The following is a 13,209-nucleotide window of genomic DNA, read 5'->3' on the forward strand; positions in this document are numbered from 1 at the left end:
TCATGCCGTTGATCCAAACGTTATTCTGAGGGAAGCATCACCATTTTGCAAACTCGGCTGCCAACAGGGAACCAAAATAATGACTGGTGTTTGTTTATACCCAGGGCATGAATTATGGAAATCTTTGAGGGTTGCTTTTTTCACTTTGTTTTTATAAAAACAGAGTTTTGAAGTGACTGTCAGGTCTTACATACCCTTACAAACATAAGGAAAGGGACAGCTCTCTAGCCCTGGTAGCCCATGGATGGGATTGGACCGATGGATGATTTCTGAGTCTCTTCGTGTGTTTTTAATTTCTCATTCCATGTTTTTAGCAACATATTTTAAAGTGAAAAACATTCACGAAGCCATACATTTAAATTGAACAACATTCACTTAGAGGGAAGCTAGCAGCACTTTTAAACCCTAAAAGCCAAAATAAAAATCCCGCTTTAACCTAAAAGTCACTTTCTTAAGCTGTTACATGAAGAGATTGCTCAAACTCAGCAGTTTGCTACTGGCGGGTACAAAACAACGTGCCAGGCCAAAAGCAATTAAACGAATTGCACGGTGGCCGCCGGCCCCGACTCTCCCACGGTGCCAGCGTGGGGACATCGCGCTGCTCGGCCCCACGGGCCACTGGGCACACTGCTTAGGAAGGGTAACAAAACGCATTTGGGGTGAAGGACGTGTTCCCAGCATGCTGCAAGGAGCTTCAGAGATGGGCCCAATCCTGCCTCCAGGACCGGGGGGGTGTTAGCCCCGGAGCATCCCCTGCGAGGGAGACAGCCCGGGCGAGCTTCTCCATGCAGCCAGCCCCGGGGACCATCCTGCCTGCAGGCAGGAGCTGCCTGATCCTGGCAGCACTGCCCAGGGCTGGCCTCGCTGAAGAGGTCTCACAACGGATACTCAGATAGGGAAAAAGATTCCCAAGCAGAGAGGGGAGGCTGGAGAGAAGGGAGAAGCAGACGCCAGCCAGCGCGTCAGGATCGCTGCAATCTGGGCGTTCAGTCCAAAGCTTTGCTGCCTGGAAACACCCAAAACTGGGCTTTGGCCTGGGCAGCAGCTCCTCCACAAGAGGCAGGAGGGCAGAAGCAGGCACTGCCCTCAGCTCCTGGCCCTCCCAAGGGAGGCAAGGCAAGCGGGGGCAGCCAGAGGAGCAGGGAGCCTGCCCAACCCCGCGAGCCAGTGAAGGATTTCCACTGAATATCTGGGGGGAGGAAGAAGCTATAGCTAGCTGTTATTTTGGTGCAGTATTAAGGAATATCCTTACCAGCACATAGGAAATTGAAAGCTTTTGAGTCTGGAGCCCATCCACAAGCTTCAGGGTATTGGCCAGCACCTGCTTGTTGGGTGCGAGATCAGCGTTTTGCAAAAATGCAAACGAGACAGGCAGGTCTGGAAGCTGAGGTGGTCTCCTGGCTCGGGGGCGTTTGGGGGTCGCTCCAGACCCGTTCCAGCAGGGAATGCATGAGTAGCATAGGGCAGCGACACCAGCTCCAACATGCCAAGTCTGACCAGATGGGGGGGGGAAGTCACCATGAGAGGGCTAACGTACAAGGGCTCAGAAAGATTTTTGGGGTCTCCATCCTTAGAGATACTCTGCCAGACAGGCCCTGAGCAGCCTGGCCTGGCTTTCAGGCTGACTGTGCTAGAGCAAGGCTGGGGGACAGGGACACCCAGGTCTCCTTCCCACCCAGAGTTTGGGTGGGAGGCTACAGCTCCGAGCACCACACCTGTGTTAGTGACAAAACACGCGTTCTGGGAAACGGGAGTGAACCGTTTCCATTGGGCTTGTACAAAGAAACCTTTAGAGCAGTAAAATAGTTTAGTAGGAAACTGCCCCAAAATAAGGTCTTCAGCAGGCATAAGACATTTAGGCAGCTGCATTCAGTGCAGCCAGGCACCCTGGAAACAGCGACGACGGCAGGAACCGAGACGCTTGCCAACGTGATGAATGCCTTTACATCATTACCCTCCCGAGAAAATCCATCACTGTCGAATTTCTCTTTTATATTATTGTTCACAGTAAAAACTAATTCTAGCCCGGGGGAGGACACCGGCGCGGTGGCCACCAGCAGAGGCTGGGCTGCAGCCCCCGCTCACCCTGACACCCCCCACACGCTGCAGGGTGCTTCCCCCCACCCCGGTCCTCTGCTTCGGGCGGGAAGAGCAGACCCCACCGAGCGCCAGCACCGGGAGAGGCCGGTCAGAGCGTTTAATCACGCGTGACCCACGCCACCGCCGCCAGATGCGGTGGGGCAGGCGCTGGGAGCATCACGAGCGTGACCCACGGGCCAAGGCACCGGGAGGCGCAGGGCGCTGCGGCGCAAGGGCGGGAGCGCGGCAATTTTCCACCCGAGATCCTCTGCAGAGAGGGCTTTGCCACCTGTGGGTGCTGCTGGCCGGATTCGGTATTACACAGAGGAAATCAGCAGAGAGAACATCTGCTCGCGGCATCTTTTTGTAAATACTTGCTCCCGATTTGGGCATTTTGGGCATTTTGCTTTATGTGAAGTCATTAAAGCCCCGAAAATGAAGACCTGAAAATTCAACTCTTACTACATTAAAAAAAAGATGGTCAACTCCATGTGTTTAACCGGGAGGAGGGAAGACCGGCCGGGGAAGGACGGCGGGCACACCCCATCGCTGTAGTCCTCCTTCAGCACCCATCACCGACCACTCCCGAGACAGGATACTGCGGCAGCTGGACCTTCGTACAGCTTTTAAAGTGCTACCACCGATTTAAACAGAATAAAATCTTCGGGTTTGTCTCTCCAGAGATGTCAAAGTTGTACGCCAGTTCATACGCCAGTTCATCAACCCATCGTAGAAGGGTTTCTCTTTTCTCGAATACACACGATAAGCAACACCACCACGGTGAAGATGCTTAATCTTTAAACAGCCATGACCTCGGAGGCTGTTACTTCAGGGGCGATCCCTGCGGCCCGGCTACCCGGGGTTTAGGGGCAGGATGCGTTGGCGGCTCTCCCTGCTTCCCTCATGCCCAGTCTGTGAATAACTCGGAGCCGTATTCTCAGGACGACAACTCGCTGAATGTTTTCTTGATCTGTTGTTGAACACGAGGCAAAATTAGCCGCATTCCAGTGCTTTTCTCTAATGCTTTTGAAGGGCCGGAGGAGCCAGTAACTTTTTAATCAAACACTCTAAGGAGCTGCAGATTGCAAAGAGGAATTAACACCGACTTACACCGAGCATCATTACCACTGCCAGGAGAAACCAGCGCCGTTGTTTAACATTATTAAAAGGCACGTACAAGGAAATAGAAATTACATGGTGGGTTTTTTTTTTCCCTGTACTTTGTTGCTTAGAAACCACTGTAGATGAGGTTTTTGGTTTATTTAAAATAAATAAAAAAAAACCCCAAACCACAAACATGCTTTTCTAATGTTACTTCTAGTGAAGATGAGACTGGGAATAACAGGAGATTTATATGCCGAAATCCCGTGGTTGGCGAGGTTAATGCAAAGAATTAAAGAATTTCCACTAACATGAGTAGATGATGGATCAGGATCTAGATGTCAAGAGCTTTATTGCCATTGATATATTCTGAGTATAAATTCTTTTTTCTTCACCCTGTTTACAAAAAATAAAATCTTCAGATTCCTTTAGCCCTTAGAAAACTTAGAGTGAAACACAGAATATACTTTTAGTAATAACGCCATTATTTATCCCTGACCTACATGTTTTCCACTGTGATTGCTTTTTTTCCTCGTCCAAGTATCTCTAGAATAACTAGGAAAAACCCCAACTTTACATTACTGTTGCTTATGCATTTTGGGTTCATGCCTGGTCTTCATCCATTTTTAAGGCTACTGATTTTAGGGGTATAGTCTTGATTATCCTCTAATCGATAGAAGCGGAGGTAGATGGAGACGTGAATTCATCTTTCTCCTGATCCCTCCGAGATCTGTTCAGAGGTGGGACGAGGACAGGGCACAGACCACTGCTTATTGCGGCACCCGTCTTGTCTCTACTCTACTGGTAAGCTTGAAGAAATAACAGGGCTGCAAAACTACTTGAAGGAGGAAATACAACACTGCGTTTAGGACTGAATTGTACCTTGATCCTAAGGTATTCAAACCACCTCTTTATAGGAATAAAAGCTTCACAACTTTGTTAGACAGGTGAGTATTATATCCATTTCACGTATGGGCAAATGGAGGCAAAAGCATATAACAACTTTCCAAAGTCATGAAAACGGAAAGGAAAAGGGACCCCAAAACAACCAGAATGGTGGCTTGATGATAACAGCTTGTTTTTCAGAACATATCTTCCAGAAGTGATTGGAGACTAGCGACGCAAGTCCCCAGTGTATAATCACATACCAGCAGAAAGGAGTCAGACCCAAGTGAATTTTCTGTAACAAAAAGTTCTAAATTAAGGCAAGATTACCCAAGGTGGGGTTGTGTGGTGGAAGAACAAGGTCTCGTTTTCTCTGCCTGCTGGGGAGAGAAGACAACCTCTGGCTCGATGACTCTGCCTGCCTGCGAGCGGGCAGGCTTCTGGGAAGTACCTGCATGAGGAACAGTGCCTGTGCACACACAGTTTTCCTCATAAAGTAATTTGCCTTAGCATGCTGGATTAGTTCACATTAAATATAAATCACATTGTTTGCAGGAACCAAGCGTGACAGACCCACTGAGCCCATGAGTGTCCTCTCCCTATCACCAAGTACTTCTGAGTGCAGAAAATATCCTTGTTTGCCTTTGGTGCTGCCTTTCAACCTGCACGAATTACAATAAAAACCGAAAAAAGAAAAATTGTTGTGTGGCTAATTTAGTAGCCGTTAAAACACAAATAATTAATTGCAAGCGATGCCGAGAGTGTTGTCAGAGCAGTTGCTAGAGCTGGTTACACCAGCCCCAGGAGGCAAGGACAGGGCCTCTCGGAAATTCCCAACCGCAATACCACATTAAGAAGCAAATTCTGCTAGACCCTACAAGACTCAGAAATTAAGAAAAGCTGCTTGAGATTGCTTCTCAGCTCTCTGCTGCATTATCATCAGGTTGCTGTATGCATTCACATCGTTTAAGACCACTGTGAAATCACATATGAATGTTGAGAATATTTCTGTAACGTTCTCATCTAGAACAGGATAAATGCTTTTACTATACCCTGAGATGATGTTTAGCCAGAAAAGGAACATGTGTCTGCAGTTTGGGTGCTGAAGTAGAATACAGACACTTTATATTTTAATTTCCCTCCCCTGCAGTTCACCAAAGTAGAAATACCTTCAATTTGAGCAACTGGAGCACGTCAGCACCAGTTGCGGGCGAGGAGGAGCCAGCACGCACAGATGTGCCACAGGTCCCGGGAGAGGAAGCAGGAATGGCTCAGGAAGCACAGCGATCCTCGGCGTCGCCGTGGCTTATCACCACGCCACAGGCTACAAAGCTGCCCAGAGCTTCAGTTCTCCATAGTCTAACCGGCTGTTTCCGAGAAGCACGACCAACTTTTTTCTTTACTGCTATCTAATAAAAGACTATCGGTCTGTTCACGAGTACAGTGTCACTTTGGCTTTCAGTATGCGCCAGGGAAAGCCCACGCCTGCCCCGGGGCGTTGGGGGTACACGCACGGGGTGCTCCAAAGGGTGGGTGCCACAAAATCTGGCACCAAGGGCATGAACCAAGTTTGAAGGTATAGATGTATACTTACTTAAAGGTTATATAGACTCCCGCATAATTGCCTAAGTCACCCTCTCTTAGAAACACTCTTCCTTTTTTCTTTCCTGGGGTAACTGATTCGAGCGAGATCTGGGTAATCCTTCCCCGCAAGGCGCTTTCCAGTCCCTCACTCACCACATCTCTGCTCCAAACCCCTCGGACACCAAAGTCCTCTCTGAAATGCTGGCACATGGCAGCGCAACAATCTGGCAAAGATCAGTCAATAAAAAGCAATAAAGTCAATAGAGAGTCAACAAAATAGCAAGCAAAGCCAGCAGAAGGCACGGACCGAGACGTCACGCCGCTTTTCGGAGATGGAAATCTTGCAGCGACAAACGTATCTGGCGTTGGCGCGACGTGCTGCCGGCCAGCGAAGGCATGCCCTGCCGACGGGGCTCTGCCAAGGGCTGGGCTCGCTCCTGCAACAGGCTCCCACAATAAAAAGGAAGAGCACAACAGCACTTTTCCCTGGAGCTTGAGATCCTAGGAAACCCCCTCTGCCAGCGGCACGTCAGCTGGGCTTCACGGACACCTTGAAGTCAAGACAATAAAAACGATGCGCTGCAGAATCTGTGCCTAAAGACGCAACCGGCGGTTTCAGTGTGGCACTGCAATTTCAGCAAACGTGTCCGTGTATAGATACGTGTGAAACGGCATCAAAATAGACTTCTTCCACAAGCTAATAGTCTAAAAATAAAGAAAAACTGTATCTAGATGTTTGTTGTAAACACACCTTACATCTTCACGTGGTTCAAAGTGATGTTTCACCAGCCACTCATTCTTCCCCAGTTTTTCTTTTCCTGCACATCCAGGCAGCTGTGCTGTCTCAGAATAAATGTCATTATAACTATCAGCTTTACAACAGAATGCCATAAGCCATGAATTTTTAATGCCCCATCTGGAATTCAGAGAAAGAGCGTGCTGTGGGAACAAAGCACCGCAACCCCCCATTTTGGAAAAGCACAGGCAAGGGTGGATTCGCTCCCTGACCGCGCCAGCGGGACAGAGCCGCGTGGGAGAGAACCAACCACAGCTCGGGTGTGAAGCAAAATGGGTCTTGTAGGAGAGCAGGGCTTTATTTAACAGCATGAAGTAAGTCTAAGCAGTGAGGCATATTTGCCTCTTCCCCCTCCTGCCAGAAGCCAGGGCACTTCATTGCCCTCCAAGCTTTATCAGCTTTGGAGAACGGTATCAACAACGCAGCCTTGCAGCTCGGAAGACTTACAGAGCAAGATAAGGCAAAGGAGGCAGCAAAAAGGCAGCGGGGAGCACATGAAGAATTGATAACTCCTCCAGCAGCGCTCGCGCACAGCCACCGTAAATAGCCCTGGGGCTAGTAGGGGTGACCACGATAGCTTTCACCAACAGTTTGTGCGTGAGAGAGCGCCCAGCTAAACAGCCAGTTTTGAAAAAAAGGATTGAAATTATTGATTCAGACTGCGTTAGGGCCTGATATAGGTTGTCTGTGCTTAAAAGCTTCCTCAGCTCTGTTAGGGAGGCTAAGCTGCAGCCTCCCGGTTGACGGGCTAGCACACACCGCACTGCAGCACCAGCTAATGAGACCAAGATTCACTCTTCAGCTAACACCATCAGAAAGAGACAGGTCTTGCTTCCCCTGTCCCAGGGAATTAGGATCACTGCTAGATGCTTTCGCTCTTCCTAACCTAAAGGAACAGAGGGTTAAGCCCAGCTCTGCAGGAGCTGCCTGACCACCGGGTGCCGGCAGCTGGTTCTGCAGCCAGACGCGTGGCGTTGGCCATCGCAGCCATCCTGGCCCCACCAGCACGCGAGGAAGGTGCTCCACAGCCGGGTGGGAAAAGGCATTTCCATCCCCACCCCCAGTTTTATTCTCTCCCTCTCTCATTCCAAACACCACTGGGAAGAAAAGAGCAAATTAAAGCTTCTGCTGTGCCATCAACACAACAAATAAGGACTTAGAATGCTCTGTTTCAGTAAACTTGAGTTGCTCTCTGTGCATCTTAAATCCTTCAAGTCTTTATACGGAAGACAAGTATTTTGACATTTTTTTGCAGAAATGCATCCAAAAAAACTTTAAAGTCAAATAACAGTAGCAAACAACAAAAAAAAAGTTTGCAAAACTTCTGTGGTCCATATAACTACCACAAAGTTTTATATCCCACAGCACTAACAGAGCCAAATAACAGCTATGCCACTCATTGCATGCTTCCCTCTACTCTGCCTTCTTCCTTTGTCATGGAGAAATATGAGACGCAAGAAAAATAGGGCACTATTAACATTGAGCAGTGCTTTGAGAAGCAAAGGGATTCTGATTTGTCAGCAGAAACGTTGACAGAAAATCTAAAGCTGTTGAAATTCCCAGTGTTGCACAGTGACTATTCTGCATTAATTCACCTATTGAATTTATTATGGCAAGATAATTAAAGGGAAATATCGTGACAAGATAATTAAGGGAAAAAGCATTGCTTATGCTATCAGAGAAGCCTCAGGACACACTTTTGCCAAGTTTTAAGCTATAACGGATCAAGCTATGTTATATATCTGATATATGCTATAGTCCACACAACAGTACTTCAGGAATTAAAGAGTTAAGAAAAAAAAAAAAAATCCCTGTCTTAGGAAGAAAGTACACCTCCAGTAAATAAAGTAACATTAACAGGCAGTTCTGCAACACTAATGTATTATTTATAGCTGCTTTAACAAGCCATCGTATAAATATTTCGAAGTGGTCTTTGCTAAGAGGAAGATACCATACCGAACGTACGTTGAAGGGGTTGGCTTTGTAACGTTGTTCAAAGGATGAAGCCATCTGAAGTTAGAAATTTGCTGCTAAACCATGAGTTTTAATTATACTCATGTGGACGAGATACCCATCTGCTCCGAGACGCCTAGTGCAGCGGAAGGGATTTTAGGGAGACCTGCTGAGGATGCGGCCAGCAAAGGGCGGTGCTCCGTGCACTGGTGGGAGAAGCAGCCCCACGCCTGCACCGTCTCCAGCTGTGGGGCAGGAACCCCACGCCCCCTCTACTGGTGCAACAGCTACCCACGTGCCCTGGAAGCACCCCGTGTCTGGCCCGGGAACGCTCCCCGCACCCTAACCTAATCCAGAGGGTTTCAGCAAACACCTTCAAAACCAGCTCTGCTGCTAAGCCACTTAATCGCTTTTTAATTCTGTTTCCGCTGATTTGCATAAGCATCTGTTAAACCCATTCCTCTTGAGCAGAAAATTTGACTACGTGCCAATGGCTCAACTCGGATTTAGGTGCTAAACTCTCAAAGATACTGGGGCCCTATTTCAGATGTGTCAGTAAGGGCAAAATGATGTATTATTTATTCATTAAATAATAATTTCTGACTCCCTGCAAAGCCAGGAGCAGCCATAGAGGTTCTTGCTCAGCACCATGCCTGGTGGCCTCCTCCCAACAAGAAGGATGGGGTTGCAACGTGCCACAGCTCTTCCTGCTTTTGCTCAGCTTCTCCACTGCATCACGGTTTCCCGGGGGAGAGAGGGAGAGGTGTAGGGTGCCCAGGACTTGCCACGTGTTATAGCCGGGTCCAGAGGCTGGGAAGCACCTACAGATGCTGCTATTTATTAACTCTATACCAGAAATCTAACCCGCTGCTTTGCAGAAGGTCGCTCAACGGCCAGCTGAAGTTAAAAGGCAGGAGGTCAGAACCAGCATCCCCAAAAAGGCCGGACAAAACTGCAGAAGGGGTTTTGCTGTTGTGCCTGGAAAGCAGGAGCGCCGAGCAGCGATGCAGCAAGCAGCGCTGTGTGGGACACACCACGCAGCCCACCGGCCGGGCAAACACGTATTGATGATGGCGAGGGTGGCCTCTCCTCTTGGATCTGACCATACAAGCACTGAGCTTCTCATTATTTTTTGTCTTTATTCCTTTTATTCTCTCTCTTACCCATTGCTTCTTAACTTAATAAAGGTACTGTTCTAAAAGCTGGAGCAGCGTGGCTGTTTCCTGTGCGTCGCCCCAGTGCTTTAAACGCCTTCCAGAGCGGTTCCCGCACAGCCCGACATTGATTCATCTTCATCTGCTCTCGGAGGAACCAGTGAAGCCATGTGCCGGTGCAGGCAGGGACTAATGGAAGCCGCCTTTAACCTCCCTGCTCTTTTTTCTTTCTCTTCTATGAATATATATTTGGCTTGTTCAGTCATGAAGGAAATAGGATCAGATTTAGTAATCGGCATATCAACCACCTTTTCTTTCCTTAAAGAAGGAAACTATTTTAATGCTCTCCAAGACTATGAAACAAGGGTTTTCCCCTGTAAAAGCTTGTTTTGACTAAAAGGGAAGTGATAAAGGAATCCTAAAATGAAACCATCACTTAATACAGGTACATGCTTTTAAAGTTTCTTTCTTGCCATTACTTCTAGCATAGCTTTTTGCAGGAAACGGGTTTGGGGTTTTTTTTTCCCCCAGAAGCATGAGACAGATCAGCGTACTGAGGAGCCTGACACATATCTTAACCACAAGCTCATGCCAGCACATTTCGCTTACGGCTTCACTTGTTCTGTTGGAACTGGGACAAGGGGGTTGAAAAATGCAAATTGTGAAGCACTTGGCCATGGAGATGTGGGCTCCGAGGTCTGCTCCTCTCCCAGCTCCAGCCATGTGCTGCAGCTGTCCTGGTCCCCAGGGTCACCTCCGAGCTCACCCCACCACACGCCACGCTGGCAGCTCAGCCTGTCCTCTCACCACAGGACCGGAGATCCCAGAGCCCCGAGACCCACTGACCTTCCTCATGGGAAGGAGGGTCCACCCAGAGGGGAGCCCAGTTCTTGAAGCCACGTCTGCCGGAACAGGGAAAAGCACTGGCTTTTTTTTTAAGCTGGTGCCCACGTCAGTCATTCAGAAACTCAAAATGTTGAAGACGGATGGGGTTGAGCTGCTGCAGCACAAAGTCCCTGAGGCGGTGGCTGGCAGCCAGGGAGCACAGTGGCTGCAAGCAGGAGACGTCCATGACAACCCAAGGACAGTGGAAGAAATGCAGCCGAGCTTTGCCCACGGTGGGTACCTGTGGAGTATAAGTAACACAAACTGTGTTTTGCTCCTGGCTCAGAACAAGAACAGGTTTCATGTTTGAATTTGGCGTGCAAAACTGAATTCCTCCTGTCCCATCACTGACGGTGGAGAACATCCCGTAGAATTACAGACTGCAAGAAGCTGAGCCTCCCAAAAAGGTTTTCCCATTTAATTGCATGAAATATTTAGAATGCAGATCACATTTGACAAATTTTCTTTTTAGCATCGTCATTCATCCGTTTTATTGTTGCTGTTTCAATGGAAACTCTCTTGAAACTGCAGCTACATGGCTGAGTCCTGGCTGTGGCGCAAAGACAAAGTTGGATCCCGAGGTCAGCTGTACTAGTTTTATTCTCAGTCATTAACTGCCAGTGCAAACTGCATATTGAACAAAGAAAGCCCAATTTTGTCTGTGCGTGCCTGACAAATGGTGTTGCTCTACCTAGAGAGAAACATAACGATCAGAGCAGCCATAGCCCGAGGGCATGACGCACTTCAGAGGGCTGAGCATCACCTAAATAAAATACAAAACCGCATTATCAGGGCAGACCCGACACTATGTGGAGACAGATTTCATTCCTGAAACAGATTTAGCTTGAATTTTTGCCCTTCTAAATACCAGTATTCATCAAGTTAGGTTATTTGCCAATGCATAATAATTCCATATAAAGACTATTAGAGCGGCTGCAGTCAACAGATTAGCACAGAAAGCGAACCCGTGTTTTGAACAGCAAGACTGAGCATCACTGGCCCATCTCCCGCTTCTTCCCCTTTTTGGCCTTGCCAGAAGCAAGCAGACAGGAAAAACAAGAGGGAAACAGCGGCTGGTGGGGTCTGTGGGCTCTTTGCTGTGCAGGTTATTATAAATATTACATTAGAAGCATCAGCGAGACCACACATAACAGCAGCTGGCCCAGAACATTTAAGCCTCGGGCATGAAACGGAGACGCGGCAAAACATTTTGGTGTGAGGATCAGCCCCTGCCATCACCAAGCGAGGAATTAAGAGGGAAACTTCCTTTCTTCTCCCAGCTTCAAAGCTGGGGAAACTTAACACCAGTCCACCGCAGCGGCAAGAAATTACGAGTGACTAAATTCTCGTGAAAATAACTTGGGAGATGAAAGCGGAGATGAAAAGCCATTTAAGCAGGGCCGCAGGAGCCGAGCGCGGCGCTGCCCGGCGCAGCGAGGCCGGGGCAGCTCCCCACGGCGCAGCTCGACCCCCCGCCGCTCAGCGGGGCTGGACGCAGCTGCGGCTCCTTCCATGAAGCGGAGGATGGAGCCGAGCCCCCTGTGCAGAAGGGGCGGCACCCCCAGCCCCACGGGGCGCAGCTGGGGCGGGGGGTCAGGGCTGGCGGCAGCGGTGCGATCGCAAGCCGGGTCTGGGGCACCAGCACCCCTCCGGCCAAACTCCTCGTCCTCACCCCCATAACCCTCCGATGGGACGGGGGCAAGGGCGCTGCTCCCACCGCCCAAGGCCCTAACCCGGAGACCGATGCCCGGGTGGTCTTTGGCTTTCGTGTCAAACCTTCGCAGGACGAGTGGGTCCCCAGAGCAGCCGCAGCGGGCGCGGGGAGAGCTCCTTGACACGGCCCAGCACCAAACACTTTGGTCTTGGAGCAACCCAAAAAATCCATGGGACCCACCTGCAAAAGAATTGGCTATAAAGTATGTGCAAAAAGCTAGATTCTTTGATCATTCTCATCTCTACTGAGGTTTTTTTTGGGGGGGTTGGGTTTTTTTTTCACCTCTCCATTTGTACCATCACAGGGGTTGCAGCGGTCTCAGTAAGAGATCTTTGTTTTTGTACTTTAACAGTTATAGTCCAACCGTCTGTGTTGTGTGGAGGAGTGGCTGCTTTACGCGTCACCACGTCTGGGTGAAGTTTTGGAGTCAATGAGAGCAATAAATGGCATAAACCCATAAAATCAAGGCCCAATTGACTCCTTTGAAATTGGTCAGCCATGAACCTGTAGGGGAAGAACTGGAAGGTGCAGACTAAGATAGGACCTTTACTGCAAACACACACCACAGCCCCCCCCAGGTGTTTTTTGTTTGGTTTTTGGTTGGTTGGTTTTGTTTGTTGGGGTTTTTTTTTTGTTTAAGTTAAATTACCCTGTCTACAGAACTGCAGAGTTGCCTCTAACATTCATCGCTTTTACTAAAAAAAATTGCTAAGCACAGAGCAAATTTAATACAGTGAAGCAGGTAAGCCCAAGAACCAGAAGCGGGGCGGGGGGAAATCAAGTTTAAGAATGATAGAATGACTTTGAATATCCAGAGAATAAAACACTTGCTCCAGAGGAGCTGAACATGAACAAGTTTGTTCAGAATGGATACACACAGCTAAGTTAAGGCCAAGAGAAAAGGGGATTTTCCAGTGGTACCACTGACAGATGCTTGCAGAAGAGACAGTGGGAGCTGCCACAATTAAAAAAAAAGGATAGTGAAAGCAAGCAGCAGAGAGTCTTTATGCTATTTTACATTTTGCTTTTTAGAAGGAAGACTAGCAGGCGAAGATTGA

Source organism: Phaethon aethereus (assembly GCF_964289735.1).
Source record: "Phaethon aethereus genome assembly, chromosome: 5".
Classification (NCBI taxonomy): domain Eukaryota; kingdom Metazoa; phylum Chordata; class Aves; order Phaethontiformes; family Phaethontidae; genus Phaethon; species Phaethon aethereus.